Source organism: Manis pentadactyla, chromosome 6, assembly GCF_030020395.1.
Source record: "Manis pentadactyla isolate mManPen7 chromosome 6, mManPen7.hap1, whole genome shotgun sequence".
NCBI lineage: Eukaryota > Metazoa > Chordata > Mammalia > Pholidota > Manidae > Manis > Manis pentadactyla.
In genome coordinates this window covers 93,360,883-93,380,505 of record NC_080024.1, presented here as the reverse complement: position 1 = coordinate 93,380,505, position 19,623 = coordinate 93,360,883, and positions in this window count along the sequence as shown.

Here is a 19,623-nt window from a genome sequence, read left to right as displayed (position 1 = left end):
CCGGAAATGAACTAAGATACGATATGAAAAAGAACTTCCAACATCAGCACTCTCTGGAAGACTCATGCCAGAAGATAATCATCAAAAAACCCCAACAAATATCCACACACTGCTACGGCTGTAGGTGTACTCATCCCACAAGTTCCTGGACTTGACATGCGAATGAAGAAGGAGATATCTAAGCTGGCCTGTGCATACAGTAAAACAACAAATTTGACTGGATCTATACTGTTGGAACTCAATCAAGAATTAGGAGAAGTGCAAATTGTAGCGCTCCAAAATCTTACAACTACAGACTATTTACTGTTAAAAGAACATAAGGGATGTGAACATTCCCCAGGAATGGGTTGTTTTATTTTGTCTGATTTCCGTCAGACTCTTTAAGTTCAGTTGGACAATATCCACCATATCATAGATAAGTTTTCACAAATGCCTAAGGTGCCTAACTGGTTTTCTTGGTTTCACTGGAGATGGCTGGTAATTACAGGTATGCTTTGGTTATGTAACTATACTCCTATTATGTTAATGTGTGTGCGCAATTTAAGTAGTAGTTTAAAACCTATACATGCTGAAGTTACTCTACAAGAAGATATGTCAAAGAAATAATCAATCTTCCCATGTTTTCTTCCACCTGCTACTTCTATAGCTTTTCTTCTTCCTTCCTACTTACAACCATTAAATAGAATTCGTGCCTCATATCAAATTTACCGAGTATCATAATTCTTCCAAGTGGTAAAGATACCTCAAGACAAATGCTGGGCATAGAAGCCACAGGGCATAAATATGTAAAGAAGTAAAACTAGCCATTTCAAACAAAAAGGCTTCTCTCTCACTTACCAACTTTACATTTCCCTGTATGGCCCCGGAAATGACTGGTTAGCCAGAGACGGGTAAGATTCCTCAAGGGAGGAACAACTTAAACCCGCACAGTCGCAGGGGGGCCGTCAAGTGAGAAATTGGGATCAACAGAGGTGAGGCTTAGAACCTCACCCCCCCTGTTCTGAGAGAAATCTTCTGCATACGTGGATGTTTTATTGCCCTTGTCTAGCTTGGATTAACACATAGTCTACAGGCACACACCTGATCATCTACATTTGCTCTCTTACAACACTAAACTATGTTTTCTACCTTTATCTTGTATCTACCTACCACTTCAGCATTTTATAAAAAATAATAATAATAAAGAGAGAAATGTGGTATCCACACATAAATCAAGTATAAAAACCAAATGAGTATTCATATTTGAACTGACTGTTTATAGTTCATAATGCATCAGCAAAACCGAAAGTTTCTGTGATGACTGCCCTTGTACTGTTCACTATGTAACTTATTCATTATGTAAGAGTTTGTTCTACATGTAAGAACTTGTTTGTTATGCCTTAGAAGATTGGAGACTGATGAAAATTAGGTTTGGGGTGGATTAATGATTGTGCATTGAGCATTGACTCCCCTATACAGAATTTTATTGTCGTTAACAACCATTTGATCAATAAATATGAGAGATGCCCTCACACACACACACAAAAAAAAGGACAGACTTCCAATGGTAAAATAAATAAGTAACCGGGATGTAATGTATAGCATAAGGAATATAGTCAAGATATTGTAACAGCTTGGTAGGGTGATAGCTGGAACCTAGAATTATGTATATAAATATTCTACCACTGTGTTGTACACTTGAAACTAATGTAATGTAATACTGTGCATCAAATACCCTTCAATAAAAAGTAATTATTTAAAAAAAATCAAATGAGTATTCATATTTGAACTGACTGTTTATAGTTCATAATGCATGAGCAAAACCAAAAGTATCTGTGATGACTGCCCTTGTCCTGTTCACCATGTAACTTATTCACTGTGTAAGAATTTGTTCTCCATGTAAGAACTTGTTCATTATGATTCAGAAGATTGGAGATTGATGAAAATTAGGCTTGGGGTGGATTAATGATTGTGCATTGTGCATTGACTCCCCTATACAGAATTTTATTGTTGTTAGCAACCATTTGATCAATAAATATGAGAGATGCCCTCACAAAAAAAATGTACGCACTTCCAATTGTAAAATAAATAAGTAACCGGGATGTAATGTATAGCATAAGGAATATAGTCAAAATATTATAAAAACTTGGTATGGTGATAGCTAGTACCTAGAATTATCATGTATATAAATGTTGAATCACTGTGTTGTACACCTGAAAGTAATGTAATACTGTGTGTCAACTACCCTTCATTAAAAACAAAAGTAAGTATTGAAACCAGAACATGTAAAAAAAAAAACCTACATATAAGTGGACCGATGCAGTTCAAGCCTTTGCTGTTCAAGGATCAACTGCACAAAAATATATACAGTCATAAGACTATTTTGAAATTCAAAGAGTGACAATACTGAAAAGCAAAATAAGTTACTTCTCTGCAATCCTTAGTCTGTTGCTAAACCTTCTAGGACAGTTCTGTTCATGTACATACACAGATCACTTTTTAAATTTTAACTAAATGTTTTTCAAACGTAATAATGGTTAAAGAGACTATGTGGACATGGTTGTTGTTTTTTCCTATGTTTTTCTTTTATTTAAAATTTTTATTTTGGTATCATTAATCTACAATTACATGAAGGACATTATGTTTACTAGGCTCCCTCTTCACCAAGTTCCCCCCACATCCCCGTTCACAATCACTGTCCATCAACATAGTAAGATACTGTAAAATCACTACTCATCTTCTCTGTGTTGCACAGCCCTCCCCATGTCCCCTGCTACACTATTCATGCTAATCGTAATGCCCCCTTTCTTTTGTTCCCACCGTTACCCTCCCTTCCAACCCATCCTCCCCAGTCCCTTTCCCTTTGGTAACTATTAGTCCATTCTTGGGTTCTGTGCTTCTGCTGCTCTTTTGTTCCCTCAGTTTTCTTTTGTTCTTATACTACGCATATGACTGAAATCATTTGGTACTTGTCTTTCTCTGCCTGGCTTATTTCACTGAGCATAATACCCTCTAGCTCCATCCATGTTGTTGCGAATGGAAGGATCTGTTTTTTTCTTATGGCTGCATAATATTCCATTCGGTATATGTACCACATCTTCTTTATCCATTCATCTACTGATGGACACTTAGGTTGCTTCCATTTCTTGGCTACTGTAAATAGTGCTGCGATAAACATAGGGGTGCGTCTTTTTCAAACTGGAGTGCTGCATTCTTGGGGAAAATTCCTAGAAGTGGAATTCCTGGGTCAAATGGTATTTCTATTTTGAGCATTCTGAGGAACCTCCATACTACTTTACAAATGTTTGAACTAATTTACATTCCCACCAGCAGTGTAGGAGGGTTCCCCTTTCTCCACAACCTCGCCAACATTTGTTGTTGTTTGTCTTTTGGATGGTAGCCATCCTTACTGGTGTGAGGTGATATCTCATTGTGGTTTTAATTTGCATTTCTCTGATAATTAGCGATGTGGAGCATCTTTTCATGTGTCTGTTGGTCATCTGAATTTCTTTTCTGGAGAACTGTCTGTTCAGTTCCTCTGCCCATTTTTTAATTGTATTATTTGTTTTTTGTTTGTTGAGGTGGGTGAGCTCTTTATATATTTTGGATGTCAAGCCTTTATCAGATCTGTCATTTATGAATATATTCTCCCATACTGTAGGGTACCTTTTTGTTCTATTGATGGTGTCTTTTGCTGTACAGAAGCTGTTCCGCTTAATATAGTCCCACTTGTTCATTTTTGCTTTTGTTTTCCTTGCTTGGGGAGATATGTTGAAGAAGAAGTCACTCATGTTTATGTCTAAGAGATTTTTGCCTATGTTTTTTTCTAAGAGTTTTGTGGTTTCATGATTTCCATTCAGGTCTTTGATCCATTTCGAATTACTTTGGTGTATGGGGTTAGACAGTGATCCAGTTTCATTCTCTTACATGTAGCTGTCCAGTTTTGCCAGCACCATCTGTTGAAGAGACTGTCATTTCCCCATTGTATGTCCATGGCCCCTTGATCAAATATTAGTTGACCATACATGTTTGGGTTAATGTTTGGAGTATCTATTCTGTTCCATTGGTCTGTGGCCCTGTTCTTCTGCCAGTACAAAATTCTCTTGATTACTGTGGCTTTGTAGTAGAGCTTGAAGTTGGGGAGTGAGTCCCCCCCTTTATTCTTCCTTCTCAGTATTGCTGTAGCTATTCGGGGTCTTTGTTGTTTCCATATGAATTTTTGAACTATTTGTTACAGTTCATTGAAGAATGCTGTTGGTAGTTTGATAGGGATTGCATCAAATCTGTATACTGTTTGGGCAGGATGGCCATTTTGACTATATTAATTCTTCGTAGCCAGGAGAATGGGATGAGTTTCCGTTTGTTAGTGACCTGTTTAATTTCTCTTAAGAGTGTCTTATAGTTTTCAGGGTATAGTTCTTTCACTTACTTGGTTAGGTTTATTCCTTGATATTTTATTCTTTTTGATGCTATTGTGAATGGAATTGTCTTCCTGATTTCTATTCTTTTTTTTTTGTTTGTTTGTTTTTTGTTTTTTTTTTTTAAATAATTATTTTTTATTGAAGGGTAGTTGACGCACAGTATTACATTACATTAGTTTCAAGTGTACAACACAGTGGTAGAACATTTATATACATAATTCTAGGTTCCAGCTATCACCCTACCAAGCTGTTACAATATCTTGACTATATTCCTTATGCTATACATTACATCCCGGTTACTTATTTATTTTACCATTGGAAGTCTGTCCTTTTTTTTTTTTTTTTTTTGTGAGGGCATCTCTCATATTTATTGATAAAATGGTTGTTAACGACAATAAAATTCTCTATAGGGGAGTCAATGCTCAATGCACAATCATTAATCCACCCCAAGCCTAATTTTCGTCAGTCTCCAAACTTCTGAGGCATAACAAACAAGTTCTTACATGTAGAACAAATTCTTACATAATGAATAAGTTACATAGTGAACAGTACAAGGGGAGTCATCACAGAATCTTTCGGTTTTGCTCATGCATTATGAACTCTAAACAGTCAGTTCAAATATGAATACTCATTTGGTTTTTATACTTGATTTATATGTGGATACCACATTTCTCTCTTTATTATTATTATTTTTAATAAAATGCTGAAGTGGTAGGTAGATACAAGATAAAGGTAGAAAACATAGTTTAGTGTTGTAAGAGAGCAAATGTAGATGATCAGGTGTGTGCCTGTAGACTATGTGTTAATCCAAGCTAGACCAGGGCAATAAAACATCCACGTATGCAGAAGATTTCTCTCAGAACAGGGGGGGTGAGGTTCTAAGCCTCACCTCTGTTGATCCCCAATTTCTCACCTGATGGCCCCCCTGCGACTGTGCCTGTCTTAGGTTGTTCCTCCCTTGAGGAATCTTACCCGTCTCTGGCTAACCAGTCATCTTCCGGGGCCATACAGGGAAATGTGAAGTTGGTAAGTGAGAGGGAAGCCTTATTGTTTGAAAAGGTTAGCTTTTTACTTCTTTGCATATTTATGCCCTGTGGCTTCTATGCCCAGCATTTGTCTTGAGGTATCTTTACCACTTGGAGGAGTTATGATACTCGGTAAATTTGATATGAGGCACGAATTCTATTTAAGGGTTGTAATTAGGAAGGAAGAAGAAAAGCTATAGAAGTAGCAGGTGGAAGAAAACATGGGAAGATTGATTATTTCTTTGACATATCTTCTTGAAGAGTAACTTCAGCATATATAGGTTTTAAGCTACTACTAAAATTGCGCACACACACTAACATAATAGGAGTATAGTTACATAACCAAAGCATATCTGTAATTACCAGCCATCTCCAGTGAAACCAAGAAAACCTTAAGGCACCTTAGGCATTTGTGAAATCTTATCTATGATATGGTGGATATTGTCCAACTGAACTTGAACAGTCTGAGAGAAATCAGACAAATTAAAACAACCCATTCCTGGGGACTGTTCACATGCCATATGTTCTTTTAACAGTAAATAGTCTGTAGTTGTAAGAGTTTGGAGCGCTACAATTTGCACTTCTCCAAATTCTTGGTTGAGTTCCAACAGTATAGATCCAGTCAAATTTGTTGTTTTACTGTATGCACAGGCCCGCTTAGATATCTCCTTCCTCATTCCCATGGCAAGTCCAGGAACTGGTGGGATGAGTGCATCTACAGCTGTAGCAGTGCGTGGATCTTTGTTGGGGTTTTTTGATGATCATCTTCTGGCATGAGTTTTCCAGAGAGTGCAGATGTTGGAAGTTCTTTTTCATATCGTATCTTAGTTCATTTCCGGGGTATCCCAATTAGGCTTTGATCCTCTGTATAAACACAAACAGACCCTTTGCCTACACTTTTATATGCCCTTTATACCCTTGTGTAGAACTCGTTGGAGGTTACCACACAGGAACTGCCCTTTTTTTTTTTTTTTTTTTGCTTTGTTTTTGGTATCACTAATCTACACTTACATGACGAATATTATGTTTACCAGGCTCTCCCCTATACCAGGTCTCCCCCATAAGCCCCTTTACAGTCACTGTCCATCAGCATAGCAAAATGTTGTAGAATAACTGCTTGCCTTCTCTGTGTTGTACAGCTCTCCTTTTCTCCTACCCCCCCATGTATGTTAATCTTAATAACCCCTACTTCTCCCCCCCTTATCCCTCCCTACCCACCCATCCTCCCAAGTCCCTTTCCCTTTGGTACCTGTTACTCCATTCTTGAGTTCTGTGATTCTGGTGCTGTTTTGTTCCTTCAGTTTTTCCTTTGTTCTTATATTCCACAGATAAGTGAAATCATTTGGTATTTCTCTTTCTCTGCTTGGCTTGTTTCACTGAGCATAATACCCTCCAGCTCCATCCATGTTGCTGAAAATGATTGGATTTGCCCTTTTCTTATCGCTGAGTAGTATTCCATTGTGTATATGTACCACATCTTCTTTATCCATTCATCTATTGATGGACATTTAGGTTGCTTCCAATTCTTGGCTATTGTAAATAGTGCTGCAGTAAACATAGGGGTGCATCTGTCTTTCTCAAACTTGATTGCTGCGTTCTTAGGGTAAATTCCTAGGAGTGCAATTCCTGGGTCAAATGGTAAGTCTGTTTTGAGCATTTTGATATACCTCCATACTGCTTTCCACAATGGTTGAACTAGTTTACATTCCCACCAGCAGTGTAGGAGGGTTCCCCTTTCTCCACAGCCTCGCCAACATTTGTTGTTGTTTGTCTTTTAGATGGCAGCCATCCTCACTGGTGTGAGGTGATACCTCATTGTAGTTTTAATTTGCATTTCTCTGATAATTAGCGATGTGGAGCATCTTTTCATGTGTCTGTTGGCCATCTGTATTTCTGTTTTGGAGAACGGTCTGTTCAGTTCCTCTGCCCATTTTTTAATTGGGTTATTTGTTTTTTGTTTGTTGAGGCGTGTGAGCTCCTTATATATTCTGGACGTCAAGCCTTATCGGATGTGTCATTTTCAAATATATTCTCCCATACTGTAGGGATCCTTCTTGTTCTATTGATGGTGTCTTTTGCTGTACAGAAGCTTTTCAGCTTAATATAGTCCCACTTACTCATTTTTGCTGTTGTTTTCCTTGCTCGGGGAGATATGTTCAAGAAGAGGTCCCTCATGTTTATGTCTAAGAGGTTTTCGCCTATGTTTTCTTCCAAGAGTTTAATGGTTTCATGGCTTACATTCAGGTCTTTGATCCATTTTGAGTTTACTTTTGTATATGGGGTTAGACAATGGTCCAGTTTCATTCTCCTACATGTAGCTGTCCAGTTTTGCCAGCACCACCTGTTGAAGAGACTGTCATTTCGCCATTGTATGTCCATGGCTCCTTTATCAAATATTAATTGACCATATATGTCTGGGTTAATGTCTGGATTCTCTAGTCTGTTCCATTGGTCTGTGGCTCTGCTCTTGTGCCAGTACCAAATTGTCTTGATTACTATGGCTTTATAGTAGAGCTTGAAGTTGGGGAGTGAGATCCCCCCTACTTTATTCTTCTTTCTCAGGATTGCTTTGGCTATTCGGGGTCTTTGGTGTTTCCATATGAATTTTTGAATTATTTGTTCCAGTTCATTGAAGAATGTTGCTGGTAGTTTCATAGGGATTGCATCAAATATGTATATTGCTTTGGGCAGGATGGCCATTTTGACGATATTAATTCTTCCTAGCCACGAGCATGGGATGAGTTTCCATCTGTTAGTGTCCCCTTTAATTTCTCTTAAGAGTGACTTGTAGTTTTCAGAGTATAAGTCTTTCACTTCTTTGGTTAGGTTTATTCCTAGGTATTTTATTTGTTTTGATGCAATTGTGAATGGAGTTGTTTTCCTGATTTCTCTTTCTGTTGGTTCATTGTTAGTATATAGGAAAGCCACAGATTTCTGTGTGTTGATTTTGTATCCTGCAACTTTGCTGTATTCCGATATCAGTTCTAGTAGTTTTGGGGTGGAGTCTTTAGGGTTTTTTATGTACAGTATCATGTCATCTGCAAATAGTGACAGTTTAACTTCTTCTTTACCAATCCGGATTCCTTGTATTTCTTTATTTTGTCTGATTACCGTGGCTAGGACCTCCAGTACTATTGTTAAATAACAGTGGAGAGAGTGGGCATCCCTGTCTAGTTCCCGATCTCAGAGGAAATGCTTTCAGCTTCTCGCTGTTCAATATAATGTTGGCTGTGGGTTTATCATAGATGGCCTTTATTATGTTGAGGTACTTGCCCTCTATTCCCATTTTGCTGAGAGTTTTTAACATGAATGGATGTTGAACTTTGTCAAATGCTTTTTCAGCATCTATGGAGATGATCATGTGGTTTTTGTCTTTCTTTTTGTTGATGTGGTGGATGATGTTGATGGACTTTCGAATGTTGTACCATCCTTGCATCCCTGGGATGAATCCCACTTGGTCATGTTGTATGATCCTTTTGATGTATTTTTGAATTCGGTTTGCTAATATTTTGTTGAGTATTTTTGCATCTACGTTCATCAGGGATATTGGTCTGTAGTTTTCTTTTTTGGTGGGGTCTTTGCCTTGTTTTGGTATTAGGGTGATGTTAGCTTCATAGAATGAGATTGGGAGTATCCCCTCCTCCTCTATTTTTTGGAAATCTTTAAGGAGAATGGGTATTATGTCTTCCCTGTATGTCTGATAAAATTCCGAGGTAAATCCATCTGGCCCGGGGGTTTTGTTCTTTGGTAGTTTTTTGATTACCACTTCAATTTCGTTGCTGGTAATTGGTCTGTTTAGATTTTCTGTTTCTTCTTGGGTCAATCTTGGAAGGTTATATTTTTCTAGGAAGTTGTCCATTTCTCCTAGGTTTCCCAGCTTGTTAGCATATAGGTTTTCATAGTATTCTCCAATAATTCTTTGCATTTCCGTGGGGTCCGTCGTGATTTTTCCTTTCTCGTTTCTGATACTGTTGATTTGTGTTGACTCTCTTTCCTTCTTAAGTCTGGCTAGAGGCTTATCTATTTTGTTTATTTTCTCGAAGAACCAGCTCTTGGTTTCATTGATTTTTGCTATTGTTTTATTCTTCTCAATTTTATTTATTTCTTCTCTGATCTTTATTATGTCCCTCCTTCTGCTGACCTTAGGCTTCATCTGTTCTTCTTTTTCCAATTTCGATAATTGTGACATTAGACCATTCATTTGGGATTGCTCTTCCTTTTTTAAATATGCTTGGATTGCTATATACTTTCCTCTTAAGACTGCTTTTGCTGTGTCCCACAGAAGTAGGGGCTTAGTGTTGTTGTTGTCATTTGATTCCATGTATTGCTCGATCTCCATTTTGATTTGGTCATTGATCCATTGATTATTTAGGAGCGTGTTGTTAAGCCTCCATGTGTTTGTGAGCCTCTTTGCTTTCTTTGTAGAGTTTATTTCTAGTTTTATGCCTTTGTTGTCTGAAAAGTTTGTTGGTAGGATTTCAATCTTTTGGAATTTTCTGAGGCTCTTTTTGTGGCCTAGTATGTGGTCTATTCTGGAGAATGTTCCATGTGCACTTGAGAAGAATGTATATCCCGCTGCTTTTGCATGTAGAGTTCTATAGATGTCTATTAGGTCCATCTGCTCTACTGTGTTGTTCAGTGCTTCCGTGTCCTTACTTATTTTCTGCCCAGTGGATCTATCCTTTGGGGTGAGTGGTGTGTTGAAGTCTCCTAGGATGAATGCATTGCAGTCTGTATCCCCCTTTAGTTCTGTTAATATTTGTTTCACATATGCTGGTGCTCCTGTGTTGGGTGCATATATATTTAGAATGGTTATATCCTCTTGTTTGACTGAGCCCTTTATCATTATGTACTGTCCTTCTTTATCTCTTGTTACTTTCTTTGTTTTGAAGTCTATTTTGTCTGATATTAGTACTGCAACCCCTGCTTTCTTCTCGCTGTTGTTTGCTTGAAATATGTTTTTCCATCCCTTGACTTTTAGTCTGTACATGTCTTTCTGTTTGAGGTGAGTTTCTTGTAAGCAGCATATAGATGGGTCTTGCTTTTTTATCCATTCTGTTACTCTGTGTCTTTTGATTGGTGCATTCAACCCATTAATATTTAGGGTGACTATTGAAAGATATGTACTTATTGCCATTGCAGGCTTTAAACTCGTGGTTACCAAAGGTTCAAGGTTAGCCTCTTTAGTATCTTACTGCCTAACTTAGCTCGCTTATTGAGCTGTTATATACACTATCTGGAGATTCTTTTCTTCTCTCCCTTCTTGTTCCTCCTCCTCGATTCTTCATATGTTGGGTGTTTTGTGCTGTGCTCTTTCTAGGAGTGCTCCCATCTAGAGCAGTCCCTGTAAGATGTTCTGTAGAGGTGGTTTGTGGAAAGCAAATTCCCTCAGCTTTTGTTTGTCTGGGAATTGTTTAATCCCACCGTCATATTTGAATGATAGTCGTGCTGGATACAGTATCCTTGGTTCAAGGCCCTTCTGTTTCATTGTATTAAATATATCATGCCATTCTCTTCTGGCCTGTAGGGTTTCTGTTGAGAAATCTGACGTTAGCCTGATGGGTTTCCCTTTATAGGTGACCTTTTTCTCTCTAGCTGCCTTTAACACTCTTTTCTTGTCCTTGATCTTTGCCATTTTAATTATTATGTGTCTTGGTGTTGCCCTTCTTGGATCCTTTCTGTTGGGGGTTCTGTGTATTTCCGTGGTCTGTTCGATTACTTCCTCCCCCAGTGTGGGGAAGTTTTCAGCAATTATTTCTTCTAAGATACTTTCCATCTCTTTTCCTCTCTCTTCTTCTTCTGGGACCCCTATAATACGGATATTGTTCCTTTTGGATTGGTCACACAGTTCTCTTAATATTGTTTCATTCCTGGAGATCCTTTTGTCTCTCTCTATGTCAGCTTCTATGCGTTCCTGTTCTCTGATTTCAATTCCATCAATGGCCTCTTGCATTCTATCCATTCTGCTTATAAACCCTTCCAGAGTTTGTTTCATTTCTGCGATCTCCTTTCTGGCATCTGTGATCTCCTTCCGGACTTCATCCCATTTCTCTTGCGTATTTCTCTGCATCTCTGTCAGCATGTTTATGATTCTTATTTTGAATTCTTTTTCAGGGAGACTGGTTAGGTCTGTCTCCTTCTCTGGTGTTGTCTCTGTGATCTTTGTCTGCCTGTAGCTTTGCCTTTTCATGGTGATAGGAATAGTCTGCAGAACTGGGACGAGTGACGGCTGGATGGACTTCCTTTTTTGTTGGTTTGTGGCCCTCCTCTCCTGGGAGAACAGCGGCCTCTAGTGGCTTGTGCTGCACAGCTGCGCGCAGACAGGGTTTCTGCTTCCTGCCCGGCTGCTATGGAGTTAATTTCCGCTGTTGCTGTGGGCGTGGCCTGGCTCGGGCAGCTACTCCAAAATGGTGGAGTCGCGTTGGAGCAGGAGCGGCTGGGAGGCTATTTATCTCCGTAAGGGGCCTCCCTGCTCCCTGCAGCCCAGGGGTTAGGGTGCCCAGAGATCCCGATTCCCTACCTCTGGATTAAGTGACCCGCCCTGCCCCTTTAAGACTTCCAAAAAGCACCCGCCAAAACAAAAAAACGCCCAACCAAAAAAAAAAAAAGAAAAAAAAATTTTTTTTAATTAAAAAAAAAACAAAAAAGTTTTTAATTAAAAAAAAAAAAAAAAGGTGGTCGTTCGTTTTTCTTTATTCTGCGGTGCCAGCCTCAGGCCTCTGCTCACCGGTCTTTCTGCCCTGTTTCCCTAGTATTGGGGTCCCTATCCCTTTAAGACTTCCAAAATGCGCTCGCCAAAACAAAACAGCAAAAAAGCAAAAAAAAATGGTCGCGCGCTTTTCTTATGCCCTCTGTCGCCCAGCCTCCAGTGCCCGCTCACTGTTCTTGCTGCCCTGTTTTCCCAGTATTGAGCGCCCTGCACTCTGGCCCGGATGGCTGGGGCTGGGTGTTCGGCAGTCCTGGGCTCCGTCTCCCTCCCGCTCTGCCTGCTCTTCTCCCACCGGGAGCTGTGGGGGAGGGGCGCTCGGCTCCCGCGGGGCCGGGGCTTGTATCTTACCCCCTTCGTGAGGCGCTGGGTTCTCTCAGGTGCGGATGTGGTCTGGATATTGTCCTGTGTCCTCTGGTCTTTATTCTAGGAAGGGTTGTCTTTGTTATATTTTCATAGATATATGTTGTTTTGGGAAGAGATTTCCGCTGCTCTACTCACGCCGCCATCTTCTGCCGCCTACATCTGATTTCTCTTTCTATTAGTTTATTGTTAGTGTATAGGAAATCCAAAGATTTATGTGTTAATTTTGTATGCTGCAATTTTGCTGAATTCTGATATTAGCTGTAGTAGTTTCAGAGTGGTGTCTTTAGGGTTTTTTATGTACAATATCATGTCATCTGCAAATAGTGACAGTTTGAACTCTTCTTTAGCAATATGGATTCCTTGTATTTCTTTGTTTTGTCTAATTGCCGTGGCTAGGACCTCCAGTACTATGTTGAATAACAGTGGGGAGAGTGGGCATCCCTGTCTTGTTCCCGATCTCAGAGGAAAACCTTTCAGCTTCTTGCTGTTCAGTATGATGTTGGCTGTGGGTTTATCATATATGGCCTTTATCATGTTGAGGTACTTGCCCTCTATATCCATTTTGTTGAGAGTTTTTATCATGAATGGATGTTGAATTTTATCGAATGCTTTTTCAGCATCTATGGGGATGATCATGTGGTTTTGTCCTTCATTTTTTCATGTAGTGAATGATGTTCATGGATTTTTGAGTGTTGTACCATCCTTGCATCCCTGGGATGAATCCCACTTGGTCATGGTGGATGATCCTTTTGATGCATTTTTGAATTCAGTTTGCTAATATTTTGTTGAGTATTTTTGCATCTACGTTCATCAGGGATATTGGTCTGTAGTTTTCTTTTTTGGTGTGGTCTTTGCCTGGTTTTGGTATTAGTTTGATGTTGGCTTCATAGAATGAGTTTGGGAGTATTCCCTCCTCTTCTATTTTTTGGAAAACTTTAAGGAGAGTCGGTATTATGTCTTCTATGTATGTCTGATAAAATTCCAAGGAAAATCCATCTGGCCCGGAGGGTTTGTTCTTTGGTAGTTTTTTGATTACCGCTTCAATTTCGTTGCTGGCCATTTGTCTGTTTAGATTTTCTGTTTCTTTCTGAGTCAGTCTTGGAAGTTTGTATTTTTCTAGGAAGTTGTCCATTTCTCCTAGGTTTCCCAGCTTGCTAGCGTATAGATTTTCATAGTACTCTCTAAGAATTCTTTGTATTTATGTGGGTTCCGTGGTGATTTTTCCTTTCTCGTTTCTGATTCTTTGATGTGTGTTGACTCTCTTTTCCTCTTAATAAGTCTGGCTAGAGACTTATCTATTTTCTTTATTTTCTCAGAGAAACAGCTCTTAGTTTCATTGATTTTTCCTATTGCTTTATTCTTCTCAATTTTATTTATTTCTCCTCTGATCTTATTATGTCCCTCCTCCTGCTGACCTTAGGCCTCACTTGTTCTTCTTTTTCCAATTTCAATATTTGTGACATTAGACCATTCATTTGGGATTGTTTTTCCTTCTTTAAATATGCCTGGATTGCTTTATACTTTCCTCTTAAGACTGCTTTTGCTGTATCCCACAGTACTTGGGGCTTTGTGTTGTTGTTGTCTTTTGTTTCCATATATTGCTTGATCTCCATTTTGATTTGGCCATTGATCCATTGATTATTTAGGAGCGTGTTGTTAAGCCTCCATGTGTTTGTGAGCCTTTTTGCATTCTTTGTACAGTTTATTTCTAGTTTTATGCCTTTGTGGTCTTAAAAGTTGGGTGGTAGGATTTCAATCTTTTGTAATTTACTGAGGTTCTTTTTGTGGCTAGTATGTGGTCTATTCAGGAGAATGGTCCATGTGCACTTGAAAAGAATGTGTATCCTGTTGCTTTTGGATGTAGAGTTCTGTAGATGTCTATTAGGTCCATCTATTCTAGAGTGTTGTTCAGTGCCTCTGTGTCCTTACTTATTTTCTGTCTGGTGGATCTGTACTTTGGAGTGAGTGGTGTGTTGAAGTCTCCCAGAATGAATGCATTGCATTCTATTTCCTCCTTTAATTATGTTAGTATTTGTTTCACATATGTTGGTGCTCCTGTATTGGGTGCATATATATTTTAATGGTTATATCCTCTTCATGGACTGAGCCCTTTATCATTATGTAATGTCATTCTTTGTCTTTTGTTACTTTCTTTATTTTGAAGTCTATTTTGTCTGATACTAGTATTGCAAAACCTGCTTTTTTCTCTTGGTTCTTTGCATGAAATATCTTTCTCCATCCCTTGACTTTAAGTCTGTGCATGTCTTTGGGTTTGTGTGTCTCTTGGAAGCAGCATATGGATGGGTCTTGCTTTTTTATCCATTCTATTACTCTGTGTCTTTTGATTGGTGCATTCAGTCCATTTACATTTAGGGTGATTATTGAAAGGTATGTACTTATTGCCATTGCAAGTTTTAAGTTTGTTTAAGTTTAACCAAAGGTAAAAGGTTGGCTTCTTTACCATCTTACTGTCTAACAACTCACTTATTGAGCTATTATAAACACGGTCTGATGATTCTCTATTTATCTCCCTTCTTATTCCTCCTCCTCCCTTCTTCATGTCGTGTGTTTTGTTCTGTGCTCTTTGTAGGAGTGCTCCCATATAGCGCAGTCCCTGTAAGATGCCCTGTAGAGGTGGTTTGTGGGAGGCAAATTCCCTCAACTTTTGCTTGTTTGGGAATTGTTTGATCCCTCCTTCATACCTAAATGATAATCATGCTGGATACAGTAATCTTGGTTCGAGGCCGTTCTGTTTCATTGCATTAAGTATATCACGCCATTCTCTTCTGGCCTGTAGGGTTTCTGTTGAGAAGTCTGATGGGTTTTCCTTTGTAGGTAACCTTTCTTTTCTCTCTGGCTGCCTTTAATACTTTGTCCTTGTCTTTGATCTTTGCCATTTTAGTTATTATGTGTCTTGGTGTTGCCCTCCTTGGATCCCTTGTCATGGGAGTTCTGTGTACCTCTGTGGTCTGAGAGGCCATTACCTCCCCAAGTTTGGGGGAGTTTTCAACAGTTATTTCTTCAAAGACACTTTCTATCCCTTTTTCTCTCTTCTTCTTCTTTTGGTACCCCTATAATGCGGATATTGTTCTGTTTCGATTGGTCGCTCAGGTCTCTTAAAATTCTTTCATTCCTGGAGATCCTTTTATCTCTCTCTGCATCAGCTTATCTGCATTCCTGTTCTCTGTTTTCTAGTCCATTAATGGTCTCTTGCATCTCATCCATTCTGTTTTGAAGTCCTTCCAGAGCTTGTTTTATTTCTGTATTCTCCCTCCTTAGCTCTTGCATATTTCTCTGAAAGTCTGTCAGCATAGTTATCACTTTTGTTTTGAATTCTTTTTCAGGAAGACTGGTTAAATCTATCTCCCCAGGTTCCTTCTCAGGGGAAGATGTAGAAGATGTTGAAGCTGTCTGGGTTAGTCTTGTCTGGATCAAATTTTTTTCCTTTTCATGTTGATAGGTGAAATGGTGAGCTATTGACTTTCTGTCAGCTGGGAGAGCCAAGGCTTTCCACTTGCTCCTGGCCTTTCTTTACTGGGACAACTGCAACCCCTAGTCTCTCATGTTGGGCAATTGCATGTAGACTGGATCTCTGTATCTTGCCCGGCCGGTATGGAGGAAGCTTCCTTGCTGTGGGCGTGGCAGCCTCAGGCTGCTGCTCTGCTATGGCGGGGTCCAGAAAGGGTAATGGTCAGGGGGATGTTTGGCTGTTTACCTCCGTGAGGGGTCTCAGAGGTGTTGCCCGGGACGTTAGTGCGCCCGGAGTTCCCTGGAATTTCCAGCTGCTGGACTGTGACCCGGGATGCTTCCTTCCAGCGGTGGCATCCCTGTCCCTTTAAGACTTTCAAAAAGCACTCGCTTTTCGTTGTCACAGTAGCGTCGGCTTCGGGACCTGCTCAAAGATCTTGCTGCCCTGTTTCCCTAGTTTCCAGTACCCCATGCATGCACTGTGTCTGTGCTCTGGTGCAGATGGCTAGGGCTTTGTGATTAACAGTCCTGGGCTCCCTCTCCCTCCCCACTCTGACTCCTCTCCTCCCACCGGGAGCTAGGCTGAGGGGCGCTCGGGTACTGCTGGGCCAGGCCTTGTATCTCACCCCTTTCACCAGGTGCTGGGTTCTCACCAGTGTGGATGTAGCCTAGCTGTTGTCCTGTGTCTTCTGGTCTCTCTTTTAGGATTAGTTGTATTTGTTGTATTTTCAAAAATATGTATGTTTTTGGGCGGAGATTCCCACTGTCCTACTCATGCCGCCATCTTGGCTGCACCTCTGACATGGTTTTCTTTTTAAAGAAAAAAAATGGTTGAAGCAAGAAAAACACGATGAGAAAAGATTAAAGAAAGAGCATAAAGTAGAGCAACGAAGATTAGATAGAAATGGCAAAAGAACTAAAGAAGCTTAATGAAGACATGTGCATAGCAGACTGAAAGGTAATTTATCATGTAAACCATTTCCTTAATAAATTTAATTTTTCCTGTTTTCTCACCTCATTTTTCTGCCAGAGCTGCCAGGATGAAAGCTTTCCCTTTCAGCTGAGCAGTGGATTTCCAAGTCTACGTCAGTGTGCTTCTCCTGGATGGCCACCAATAAGTCTCTTGACCTCCTGCACTGGAAATGGAAGTTCTAAATATATAAGTGGAGTGCTGCAAATCTTTCTCATTGAAATAAAAACACTACAGATCTACAAGGGTGAATGATAAAATTAGATAAGATTTCTGTGTTTCATTTGTCCTTCCTATATGTTTAGATACAGAAAGATCTACCTTCTCCCCAAACCCACTTAGATATTTAAATAAATCAGGATTTATAATATGTAACCTCCTTCCATGCTCTAGACTTGTTAGCTAAATTTTATTGAGTATGTTGACTACTTTCCAGGCACTGTGCTAAGTGTTTTTATGTATGAATTCTCCCATTTAATCCTCACCACAATCCTGTAGAACAGGTATTTATGCCCATTTACAAGAGAGAAACTTTTCCACAAAGGGTTAAGGATCTTGCCCAAGATGACACAACTAATAAGTGGCACCTTGAATCCAAACTCCAATCTGTTAAACTCCAGGGTCCATACTGTTTATCACCTTGAAAGCCAAGAAATGCATCCAGTCAGAGTACCTCATGTGTTTTCTCTCCTGCTGTTTCCACAGACGTGTGATGTTGCTAAAATATGTAAAAGTAAAAATTTGGAAAGAGCGAGATAATCATTTTAACTGGCACGATTTACATACTTATCAGAATAAATCAATTATGTTTGACTATAGTTAAGATGGTATTTCTAGAAAATCATCAATAATGCATATTATTTCTGTAATACTGTCAAAAATACTGTATTTAGTCAATAGCATCTATATTATATGCCATGTTCATCTGATAATACAAAGAATGATTGAGTCTCTTTTCAGCTTTTTCTAAAGCACTTAAAGAAAACTTAATATCCCAGTGGGGATTTAGTTATAATATTCTTACTTAGCACAAATGCTTTTAACTACAAATAAAAGTATAAATACTAGTTTGAGTAAAACTGGATGTTTAAGATTTCCGAAGTCCAGAGAGGGTACATAGGTCAGTTGACACATTTAGTAGGCTCACAGTGAGCAATTTTTAAAATCCTAAATGACTTTCATTTTCTTGAATTTGTTACTTCTGTTTAAATCCATATGCAATAAATCAAATATGGAAGTCCATTTTAAGCCTTACTTTTTAAAATTATCTCTTTTGTTTTGTTTTGCTTTTAGGTGGACATTTTGACTTTTTTTTGGTATCATTAATCTACAATTACATGGAGAATATTATCTTTACTAAGCTCCACCCTTCCCCAAGTCCCCCCGACATACCCCTTCACAGTCACTGTCCATCAGCATAAAGATGTTGTAAAATCACTACGTCTTCTCTGTGTCATACAACCCTTGCCGTACCCCCATACTATACATGCTAATCGTAAAGCCCCCTTTCTTTTTCCCCACCCTTGCCCCTCCCTTCCCATCCATACTCCCCAGGCCCTTTCCCTTTGGTAACTGTTAGTCCATTCTTGGGCTCTGTGATTCTGCTGCTGTTTTGTTCCTTCAGTTTTCCTCTGTTCTTATAATCCACATATGAGTGAAATCATTTGGTACTTGTCTTTCTCCACCTGGCTTATTTCACTGAGCATAATACCCTCTAGCGCCATCCATGTTGTTGCAAATGGATCTGTTTTTTTCTTATGGCTGAGTATTATTCCATTGTGTATATGTACTACATCTTCTTTATCCATTCATCTACTGATGGACATTTAGGTTGCTTTCATATCTTGGCTATTGTAAATAGTGCAGTGATAAACATAGGGGTGCATCTGTCTTTTTCAAACTGGAGTGCTGCATTCTTAGGGTAGATTCCTAGAAGTGGAATTCCTGGGTCAAATGGTATTTCTATTTTGAGCATTCTGAGGAACCTCCATACTGCTTTCCACACTGGTTGAACTAATTTACATTCCCACTGCAGTGTAGGAGGGTTCCCCTTTCTGCACAACCTCGCCAACATTTGTTGTTGTTTGTCTTTTCGATGATGGCTCTCCTTACTGGTGTGAGGTGATATCTCTTTGTGGTTTTAATTTGCATTTATCTGATGACAAGCAATGTAGAGCATCTTTTCATGTGTGTGTTGGCTATCTGAATTTCTTCTTTAGAGAACTGTCTATTCAGCACCTTTGCCCATTTTTTAATTGGATTATTTGCTTTTTGTTTGTTGAGGTGTGTGAGCTCTTTATATATTTTGGATGTCAACCCTTTATCTTATCTGTCATTTATGAATATATTCTCCCATACTGTAGGATACTTTTTGTTCTATTCATGGTGTCCTTTGCTGTACAGAAGCTTCTTAGCTTGATATAGTCCCACTTGTTCATTTTTTGCCTTTCTTTCCCTTGCTTGGGGAGATATGTTCATGAAGAAGCCACTCATGTTTATGTTCATGAGATTTTTGCTTATGTTTTTTTCTCAGAGTTTTATGGTTTCATGACTTACATTCAGGTCAATGATCCATTTCGAATTTACTTTTGTGTACGGGGTTAGACAGTGATCCAGTTTCATTTTCATACATGTAGCTGTCCAGTTTTGCCAGCACCATCTGTTGAAGAGACTGTCATTACCCCATTG